Raw genomic sequence first — 12036 nt, 5'->3', positions numbered from 1 at the left:
AATCATACAAACAATTGGGGGCCAGAAATTTCAACCTTTACTTCCTGTCTAATCCAATTTAGCTGCTAGATTCTGTGGCTTTATTATAGGGTAGTCATCCTAGTTCTTAACAAAATATTTGGCATTATAGATATTACTATTGACGTTTATAGTTTTAAAGCTCTTTCATGCTTTTATTTGGTTTCCATGGCACTCTGAAGGTCAATATTATAATCCTATTTTAAGAAAGTAAGTGATTCTAGACTCAGAGAATTTGAGTAATGTGCTGGAATTCACATAAAGGATAAGACCAATATTCGAATCCTCTTTCTGAAACCATATTCTTATCGCGCTCCTCTTTTTAGTGATACCAGAAGGCAGAGAGAACAAAATTTTGAAACCCAAGATTATGGGTCAAGAAAGGCAAATGGTGGGGGGGAGCGATCAAGATGGTGGAGTAGTAGGATGTGAAGCTCATCTCCTCCCACGAATACATCAAAAATACCTCTACATGTGGAATGATTCTCACTGAATATCTACTGCATGCTAGCAGAAGACTTCAGACCTCTGAAAGGGCAAGAAAATCTCCACATAACCGGGTAGGACAAAAGAAAAAAAGAAAGTGAGAAAGGAATTGGGGATGGGACCTGCTCCCCTGGGAGGGAGCTACGAAAGAGGAAAGGTTCCTGCACCCAGGGAAGTCCCCTGATGGGGAGATCAGCTGGGACAGGGGGCGCTTTGGAGCCTCAGAGGAGAATGCAGCAACCGGTTTGCAGCAGCTAGAATGGAGAGAGACCTGCACAGATGGTCAGTGCCACCACTCTGCACTCCCCAGCCTGAAACACGCATCTGCCAGTGCTGGTGGGGGCTGGGTGCGGAACCTCAGGCTTCGGAGATCAGACCTGGGGAGAGGACTGGGGTGGGCTGCATGGAAATACCCTGAAGAGGCTGGAGTCTGGTGCAGCTGCACCCGCGGGTGTACGCAAAGGAAGCCTGGGCTGCCTTAGAGGCCAGGTGCCATTGTGTGGGTGGTGCACAAGGGGAGGGGTGGAGCCCGCCATTACAGCTTTTTTTCCTGCGTGAGCTCTCAGGTGGCAAGACACAGCCTGCATGAGCTCCAAAAGCAATTGTGAGCCACCACTGTCCCCTAGGCTTCAGGACCAACTGTGAGCCACCACTGCCCCTGTACTTTAGGAGTGGTCTCAAGCCACCAACTCCGCCCTGCTGGACTCCAGGAGCAGTCGTGAGCCACCTCTGCTCCCATTGTGTGCTCCAGGGGTGCACGTGAGCTGCCACCACTGCTGAAAACCCCACAACCAGGCACCAGCTGCTGCATCTGTGCACCCCCTTCAAGGGGATAACGACCAGCACATACTGAGGAAAGCGACGACAGGCATCCATACTAAAAACAGCCCTTGCACCAAAAATATTAAACCCACACGAGCTATATAGGGATGCTCCCACATATAAATAACCCTCCAAGACCACTATAGATAACTGTTTCTCCTAAACTCACAGAATAAGAGAAATATAAATAAAATGAAGAAGCAGAGGAACCATTCCCAGTTAAAAGACCAAGAGAATTCCCCTGAAAGAACAAACAATGAAACAGATCTCTTCAGTCTAATAGACACCAATTTCAAAAAGGAGATAATGAAAATACTGAAGGAATTAAGAAAGGCTGTCAAAAGAAATGCAGAGTACTATAAAAAAGAACTAGAAACTATAAAGAGGAACCAAGAAAAATTAGAAAACTCATTTGTCAAGACAAAAACTGAACTAAAGGCAATGAATAGCAGAAGAAATAAGGCAGAAGAATGAATAAGTGACCTGGAAGATAGAATAATGGAAATCACCCAATCAGGACAGAAGACAGAAAGCCAAATGAAAATAAATGAAAACAATTTAAGAGACCTATGGGATAATATAAACCATGCAAATTTATGCATAATAGGGATTCCAGGAGGGAAAGAAAGAGAGTAGGGGATGGAAAATGCATTTGAAGAAATTATGGCAGAAAACTTCCCAAACCTAAAGAAGGAAACAGATACCCCAGTACAGGAAGCACAGAGGTAGAAAATCATCCACACACAAATATGACATCAAAACCAGCAGTCATGAGAAGAGGAGAGTACAAATACAGGATACTGAAAATGCATTTAAAATTAAAAGACCAACAACTTAAAACAATCTTATTTATACATAGACTGCTATATCAAAACACAGTAGGGACTTCCCTGGCAGTCCAGTGATAAAGACTTCGCCTTCCAATGCAGGGGGTGCAGGTTCGATCCCTGGTCAGGGAGCTAAGATCCCAGATGCCTTGGGGCCAAAAGACCAAAATATAAAACAGAAGCAATGTTGTAACAAAATTCAATAAAGACTTTAAAATTGGTCCACATCAAAAAATCTTTAAAGAAAAAAAAAAAAAACACTTCATGGTAACCACATACTGAAAATCTACAATAGATACAGAGAAAAGAAAAAGGAATCCAAACAGCACTAAAGTTAGTCATCAAATCACAAGAGAAGAGAACAAAAGAGGAAGGGAAGAAAAAAGACCTACAAAAACAAATCCAAAGCAGTTAACAAAATGGTAACAGGACATACATATCGATAATTGCCTTAGATGTAAACGGTTTAAATAGTCTAACCAAAAGACATAGACTGACTGAATGTGTACAAAAACAAGACCTGTATATATGCTGTCTACAAGAGACCCACTTCAGATCTAGAGACACATACAGACTGAAGAAGGTATTCCATGCAAATGGAAATTTAAAGAAAGCTGGAGTAGCAATACTCATATCAGACAAAGTAGACTTTAAAATAAAGACTGTTACAAGAGACAGAGAAGGACATTACATAATGATCAAGGGATCAATCCAAGAAAAAGATGCAACAATTTTAAGTATATATGCACCTAACATAGAAGCACCGCAATATATAAGGCAAATAGTAACAGCCATAAAAGGAGAAATCGACAGTAACACAATAATAGTGGGGGACTTTAACACCCAACTTTCATCAATGGACAGATCATCCAGACAAGAAAATCAATAAGGAAACACAGGCCTTAAATGACACATTAGACCAGGTGAACTTAAATGATATTTATAGAGCATTACATCCAAAAGCAGCAGAATACACATTCTTCTCAAGTGCACATGGAACATTCTCCGGGACTGATCACATGCTGGGCCTCAAAGCAAGCCACGGTTAATTTAAGAAAATGGAAATCATATCAAGCATCTTTTCAACCACAATGCTATGAGATTAGAAATCAACTACAAGAAAAAACTGTAAAAAAAAACAAAAACACATGGAGCTTAAACAATATGCTACTAAAGAAGCAGTGGATCACTGAAGAAATCAAAGAGGAAATCAAAAAATACCTAGAGACAAATGTCGACAAAAGCACAATGATCCAAAACCTATGAGACACAGAAAAAGCAGTTCTAAGAGGGAAGTTATAGCAATGCAAGCTTACCTCAGGAAACAAGAAAAAGCTCAAATAAACAACCTAACCTTACACCTAAAGCAACTAGAGAAAGAAGAGCAAACAAAACCTAAAGTTAGTAGAAAGAAAGAAAGAAATAAAGATCAGAGCAGAAATAAATGAAATAGAGTTATAGAAAAGATCAGTGAAACTAAAAGATAGTTCTCTGAAAAGATAAACAAAATTGCTAAACCTTTAGCCAGACTCATTAAGAAAAAAAAGGAGAGGGCACAAATCAATAAAATTAGAAATGAAAAAGGAGAAGTTACAATGGACACCACAGAAGTACAAAGGATCATAAGAGACACTACAAGCAACTATATGCCAACAAAATGGACAACCTGGAAGAAATGACAAACTCTTAGAAAGATACAATCTCCCAATACTGAATCAGGAAGAAATTGCAAATATGAATAGACCAATCACAAATACTGAAATTGAAATTGTGATCAAAAAACTTCCAACAAACAAAAGTGCAGGACCAGATGGCTTCACAGGTGAATTCTATCAAACATTTAGAGAAGACTTAACACCTGTCCTTCTGAAAGTATTCCAAAATACTGCAGAGGAAGGAACACTCCCAAGCTCATTTTATGAGGCCACCATCATACTGATACCAAACCAGACAAAGATACCAGAAAAAAAAGAAAACTGCAAGCCAGTATTACTGATGAACACAGATGCAAAAACACTCAACAAAATACTAGCAAACCAAATCCAACAATACATTAAAAGGATCATACACTATGATCAAGTGGGATTTATCGCAGGGCTGCAAGGATTTTTCAATGTCCGCAAATCAGTCAATGTGATACACCACATCAACAAACAGAAGAATAAAAACCGTATCATCGTCTCAGTAAATACAGAAAAAGGTTTTGACAAAATTCAACACCGATTTATGATAAAAACTCTCCAGAAAGTGGGAATAGAGGGAACATACCTCAACATAATAAAGGCCGTATATGACAGACCTACAGCTAACATCATACTCAACGGTGAAAAGCTGAAAGCATTTCCTCTAAGATCAGGAACAAGATAAGGATGTCCTCTCTTGCCACTTTTATTCAACATAGTTTTGGAAGTCCTAGCCATGGCAGTCAGAGAAGAAAAAGAAATAAAAGTAATCCAAATTGGAAAAGAAGTAAAACTGTCATTGTTTCCAGATGACATGATACTATACATAGAAAATTAAAGATGCCACCAGAAAACTACGGAATCCATCAATGAATTCAGTAAAGTTGCAGGATACAAAATTAATACACAGAAACCTCTTGCATTCCTATACACTCACAACGAAAGATCAGAAAGAGAAATTGAAGAAACAATCCCATTTACCATCGCATCAAAAAGAATAAAATACTTAGGAATAAACCTACCTAAGAAGACAAAACACCTGTAATTCTGAAAACTATAAGACACCGATGAAAGAAATCAGTGATGACACAAACAGATGGAAAGATATAACATGTTCTTGGATTGGAAGAATCAATATTGTCACAATGACTATACTCCCCAAGGCAATCAACAGATTCACAGCAATCCCTAGCAGATTACCAAATGGCATTTTTCACAGACCTAGAACAAAAAATTTTAAATTTGTATGGAGACACAAAAGACCCCAAATAGCCAAAGCAATCTTCAGAAAGAAAAATGGAGCTGGAGGAATCAGGCTCCCTGACTTCAGACTATATTACAAAGCTACAGTAATCAAGACAGTTTGGTACTGGCACAAAAACAGAAATATAGATCAATGGATCAGGATAGAAAGCCCGGAAATAAAACCATGCACCTATGGTCAATTAATCTTATGACAAAGGAGGCAAGACTATACAATGGTGAAAAGACATCTCTTTAGTAAATTGTGCTGGGAAAACTGGACAGTTACATGTAAAAGAATGAAATTAGAACATTCCTTAAAGCCCTTTTTTTTTTAACATCTTTATTGGAGTATAATTGCTTTACAGTGGTGTGTTAGTTTCTGCTTTATAACAAAGTGAATCAGTTATACATATGCATATGTCCCCATATCTCTTCCCTCTTGTGTCTCCCTCCCTCCCACCCTCCCTATCCCACCCCTCTAGGTCGTCACAAAGCACCAAGCTGATCTCCCAGTGCTATGCGGCTGCTTCCCACTAGCTAGCTATTTTATGTTTGGTAGTGTATCTATGTCCATGCCACTCTCTCACTTTGTCCCAGCTTACCCTTCCCCCTCCCCGTATCCTCAAGTCCATTCTCTAGTAGGTCTGTGTTTTTATTCCTGTCTTGCTCCTAGGTTCTTCATGACCTTTTTTTTTTTTTTTTTTAGATTCCATATATATGTGTTACCATACGGTATTTGTTTTTCTCTTTCTGACTTACTTCACTCTGTATGACAGACTCTAAGTCCATCCACCTCACTACAAATAACTCAATTTCGTTTCTTTTTATGGCTGAGTAATATTCCATTGTATATATGTGCCACATCTTCTTTATCCATTCATCTGTTGGTGGACACTTAGGTTGCTTCCTTGTCCTGGCTGTTGTAAATAGAGCTGCAATGAACATTTTGGTACATGTAACACCCTTTTGAAAAATAAAATGTATTAAAGACTTAAATGTAAGGCCTGATGCTATAAAACTCTTAGAGGAAAACATAAGCAGGATACTCTTTGACATAAATCGGAGCAATATCTTTTTCATCCACCTCCTAGAGTAATGAAAATAAGTAAATGGGACCTAATTAAACTCAAAAGCTGTTGCACAGCAAAGAAAACCATAAACAAAACAAAAAGACAACCCACAGAATGAGAGAAAATATTTGCAAATGATGTGACTAACAAGGGATTAATCTCCAAAATCTACAAACACCTCATGCAGCTCAATAGCAAAAAAACAAACAACCCAATCAAAAATTGGGCAGAAGACCTAAATAGACATTTCTCCAAAGAAGACATTTAGATGGCCACGAGGCACATGAAAAGATGCTCAACACCACTAATTATTAGATAAATGCAAATCAAGACTACAATGAGGTATCACCTTACACCAGTCAGAAGGGCCATCATCAAAAAGTCTACAAACAATAAATGCTGGAGATTTATTGCTCCTGCACTGTTGGTGGCAATATAAATTGATACAGCCACTATGGAGAATAGTATGGAGGTTCCTTAAAAAACTAAAAATAGAGCTACCATATATATGATCCGGCAATCCCACTCCTGGGCATATATCCAGAGAAAACCATAATTCAAAAAGATGCATGCTTCCCAATGTTCATTGCAGCGCTGTTTACAATAGCCAAGACATGGAAGCAACCTAAACGTCCATCAACAGATGATTGGATAAAGAAGATGTAGTACATATATCCAATGGAATATTACTCAGCCAATAAAAAGAACAAAGTAATGCCATTTGCAGCAACATGGATGGACCTGGAGATTATCATATTAAGTGAAGTAAGTCAGACAGGCAAATATCATATGATGTCACTCTATGTGGAATCCAAAAAAAATGATACAAATGAACTTATTTACAAAACAGGAACAGACTCACAGAGTTAGAAAACAAACTTATGGTTACCAAAGGGGAAAGGTTGGGGGGAAGGATAAATTGGGAGTTTGGGATTGATACATACACACTACTATATTTAAAATAGAGAAGGACCTACTTACTGTATAGCACAGGGAATTCTGCTCAATATTCTCTAATAACCTAAATGGAAAAAGATACATGTGTCTGTATAACTGAATCACTTTGCTGTACACTTGACTGTACTCCAATATAAAACAAAAATTAAAAAAAATAATAATGTAAGAACAGCTTTATTGATATGTAAAAAAAAAAAAATTTCTCAGACAAGCAAAAACTAAAAATACAGCAATACTAAACCTATCCTTAAGGAAATATTGAAAAGTCTTCTCTAAAAAGAAAAGAAGTAAGAATATATAGGAAAGAGAAAATCACAATTGGAAAGCAAATCACCTGAATAAACCAGTACACAGATTAAAAAAAAAATCAGAAAATTTCTGTGAAAGTGATGATAACCACAATGAACAGCAAAAGGAAGAACATGAAGATGTAAAAAGATGGGTGAGGAGAGTAAGAAAAAGTGGATTTTTTTTTTTCATTTCCTAGAATGTGTTTGAGCATATATGACTACCAGTCTAAGGCAAGTAGATATAGGATGGGGTTAACACACTTGAAAAACAAGGTAACCACAAGTCAAAAACATACACTAGATTCACAGAAACCAAAAAGAAGAGAACATAAGTATAATACAGAAGAAAATAAACCACAAAAGGAAAAACAAAAAGAAAAAAAAAGGGACCAAGCAGAAATATAAAATCAACGGGAGAACAAGGTTAAAATGCAATAAATACATATCTATCAATAATTACCTTAAATGTCAATGGAGTAAATGCTCCAATCAAAAGACACAGAGTGGCAGATTGGATAAAGAAAACAAGAGCCTACAATATGCTGCCTACAAGAGACCCACTTTAGGGCAAAGGGCACACATAGATTGAAAGTGAATGGATGGAAAAAGATATTTCATGCAAATGGAAATAAAAAGAAATCAGTAGTTTCATTGCTCATATCAGACAAAATAGACATTAGAACAAAGACCATAAAGATAGATAAAGAAGGGCACTATATAATGATAAAAGGCTCAATACAAGAAGAGGATTTTATACTCATCAACATATATGTACTTAATATAGGAGCACCCAAATACATAAAACAAATACTAAAGGGGGAAATTGACAAGAATACAATAATAGTAGGAGACATTTACACCCCACTCACATCAATGGACAGGTCTTCTGGACAGAAAATCACTAAGGCTACAGAGATCCTAAATGATATAGTTGAACAGTTAGACTTAATTGATATGTTCAGGACATTACATCCAAAAAAACAGAATACACATTCTTTTCAAGTGCACATGGAACATTCTCTAGGATTGACCACATACTAGGGCACAAGACAGGCCTCAACAAATTTAAGAGTATAGAAATTATCTCAAGCATCTTTTCTGACAACAATGGCATAAAACTAGAAATCAACCACAGAAAAAGAAATGAGAAAAAAATGATTTCATGGAGACTAAACAACATGCTGCTAAAAAAACCAGTGGGTAAACAATGAAATCAAAGAGGAAATTAAAAAATACCTGGAGACAAATGACAATGAAAACGCAACCATACAAAATCTATGGGGTATGGCAAAAGCATTTCTTGGAAGGTTATAGCAATATAGGCCTTCCTCAAAAAACAAGAAAAATCTTAAATAGGCTAATCTACCACTTAAAAGAATTAGAAAAAGAAGAACAAACAAAACCTGAAGTCAGCAGAAGGAAGGAAATAATAGAGATCATAAAGGAAATAAGATAGAGATTAAAGAAATAGAAAATATCAGTAAAACCAAGAGCTGGCTCTTTGAAAGAGTAAAGCTTCTGCACAGGAAAGCAAACCATAAACAGAATAAGAGAACAGCCCACAGAAAGGGGGAAAATATTTGCAAACTATACAACTAACAAGGGCTTAATTTCCAAAATATACATACAACTCAAAAATAAAAAAACAACCCGGGCTTCCCTGGTGGCGCAGTGGTTGAGAATCTGCCTGCCAATGCAGGGGACACGGGTTCGAGCCCTGGTCTGGGAAGATCCCACATGCCGCAGAGCGGCTAGGCCCGTGAGCCACAATTGCTGAGCCTGCGCTTCTGGAGCCTGTGCTCCGTCCGCAACAAGAGAGGCCGCGATAGTGAGAGGCCCGCGCACTGCGATGAAGAGTGGCCCCCACTTGCCGCAAGTAGAGAAAGCGCTCGCACAGAAATGAAGACCCAACACAGCCATAAATAAATAAATAAATAAAATTTTAAAAAAACAACCCAATTGAAAAATGGATAGAAGACCTAAATAGACATTCCTCCAAAGAATAAATACAAATGGCCAATAGGCACATGAAAAGATGTTCAACATCGCTAATTATTAGAGAAATGCAAATCAAAACTACAGTGAAGTACCACCTCACACTGGTCAGAATGTCCATCATTAAAAAATCTATAAATAACAAATGCTGAAGATGATGTGGAGAAAAGGGAACCCTCCTACACTGTTGGTGGGAATGTAAGTTGGTACAGACACTACAGAAAACAGTGTGGAGCTTCCTGGGAAAACTAAAAATAGAATTACATTTATGATCCAGCAATCCCACTCCTGGGCATATATCCAGACAAAACTCTAATCCAAAAAGAAACATGCACCCCTGTGTTCATAGCAGCACTATTCACAGTAGCCAAGACATGGAACAATTTAAATGTCCATTGATAGAGGAATGGATGAAGAAGATATGGTACATATATACAATGGAATACTACTCAGCCATAAAAAAGAATGAAATAATGCCATTTGCAGCAACAGGGATGCAACTAGAGATTATCATACTAAGTGAAGTAAGTCAGAAAGAGAAAGACAAATATGATATAATATCACTTATGTGTGGAATCTAAAATACGACTCAAACGAACCTATCTACAAAACAGACTCAAGGACATAGAGAACAGATTTGTGGTTGCCATGGCAGAGGGGGCTGGAGGAGGGATGGAGTGGGAGGTTGGGGTCAGCAGAGGTAAGCTATTATATGTGGAATGAATAAACAGCAATGTCCTACTGTATAGCAGAAAGAACTATATTTAGTATCCTGTGATTAACCACAATGGAAAAGAATATTTTTAAAAGTATATATATGTGTAACTGAATCACTTTTCTGTACAGCAGAAATTCACACAACATTGTAAATCAACTATACGTCAATAAAAATTTTTTAAAAGGCAAATGATGATATTGTCAACCTGGATTATTTTGACATCATGTAAAAGAGTAGATGCAAAGCCTACAGAGGTTCCTTTTTTAATGATATTTTGCTAGAACATATGTAAAATTTGCCATGTTAGCCATTCTTAAGTGTATCGTTCAGTGGCATTAAGTACATTCACATTTTTGTGTAACCATCACCGTGATCCATCTCAAGAACTTTTTCATCATTCCAAACTGAAATTCTGTACACTAACTCACCATTCCCTGTAGGCCCTGGCAACCACCAGCTACTTTCTGCCTCTATGAATTTGATTCCTCTAGGTACCTTATACAAGTGGAATCATACAGTATTGTCCTTTTTTGTCTGGCTTATTTCACTTAATATAATGTCTTCAAGGGTTATCCATGTTGTAGCATGTCAGAATTTCCTTTTCAAGTTGAATAATATGCCATTATATGTATATATCATGTTTTGTTTATCCATGCATCCATTGGTGGACATTTCGGTTGTTTCCACCTTTGGCTACCGTGAATAATGCTGCTGTGAACACTGGTATACAAATATTTGATTAGGTGCCTGCTTTCAGTTCTTGGGGGTGTATACCCAGAAGTGGAAGTGCTGGATTATACGGTATCTTCTCTTTTCTTGGAAAATAGAATCAAGATAAATTTCTTTTAAAAGTTTTTGTTTCTATGTGTGTTGTAATTCTAGGAATTCACCCTATCAAAGTGAATCGAATAGCTTATATAAATAAGGATTTTTATAAATTCCCTACTGTGAGTCCTGTGCTAATTGAAACTTGTGAGCCCAAATATTAATACATAAAAAACACAACTATAGAGAAATAAAATGTGAGCCATCAATATAATAGAATATTGTGCAGTCACTAAAGTGTTTTTGAAGTCCATTTAATGACAATTGGGAAATGTTTACTATATAATGTTGAATCAAAATCAGAACCCCAAGTGTGACTCCAACTTTGTATATATGTAGGCAACATATTTCACTGTTTACATTTAAATATTTATAGATTGATTTTTCTCATAAATATATGACAGGAAAAGTACCAAAATGTGGTAATCTCTAGTTGGTGGGAATATGAGTGATATTTTTTCTCCTTTATACTTTTCTGTACTTTTCCAAATTTTCTAAAGTGTCCATACATTATTTTCACTATCTTAAAATGTATTAACATGATTCTCAAAATTTAGTATCTTAGTGATGAGAAAGAACTGAATAGAATTAGAAGAAGCCATTCTAGAAACCTGCCAGGAAATTATACCTGGGACTAAATAACTAGTTCTCTTTCCTTAGAAGAAGATAAAATAGGATTAAAATACTGGGACTAGTATGTTAAGGTTATAATATGGTAAGCTGGTATCGAGTGTGTTAGGTACATGTACACCTTAAGGCAAGTCTGGAGTAAAGTTATTGCCACCCTAAACATTATCATCAAGGTGTACTGTTCTCACCCGCTTCCTAGCTGCAGTAAGTAGGAAAGCAGGTCTCAGAGGTAGACTTCTCCTGTGCAATCAAATTGATCCTACTGAATTTTACATTTAAGAGTTTAGATTATACAGAGGCTGTTTCTAGAAGGTTTTGGTCCCCAGAATGACGATTGAAAAGTAAGGCACAACAAATGTACATTTTTATAGATTTGCCTATATTGAACATTCTCTCACTGTGACCAGACCAACCCATCCCTTATCATTTGATAAATCATCCAGTGTCTGTACAGTCTCTTTAGGGACTTAT

The 12036-nt window shown here is 37.1% G+C and overlaps 1 protein-coding gene across 5 annotated transcripts in view; it reads left to right on the top strand.

The window, feature by feature from the left end:
- The window catches only part of TTC21B (tetratricopeptide repeat domain 21B), an 87726-nt gene that overhangs the window by 59258 nt on the left and 16432 nt on the right, over positions 1-12036 (top strand). The gene's annotated exons all lie outside the window — the stretch shown is intronic.

The sequence above is a fragment of the Eubalaena glacialis genome, chromosome 1 (assembly GCF_028564815.1).
Source record: "Eubalaena glacialis isolate mEubGla1 chromosome 1, mEubGla1.1.hap2.+ XY, whole genome shotgun sequence".
Taxonomy (NCBI): domain Eukaryota; kingdom Metazoa; phylum Chordata; class Mammalia; order Artiodactyla; family Balaenidae; genus Eubalaena; species Eubalaena glacialis.
Note: the sequence above shows the minus strand (reverse complement) of the source record. Positions and strands in the feature narration are given on the sequence as shown.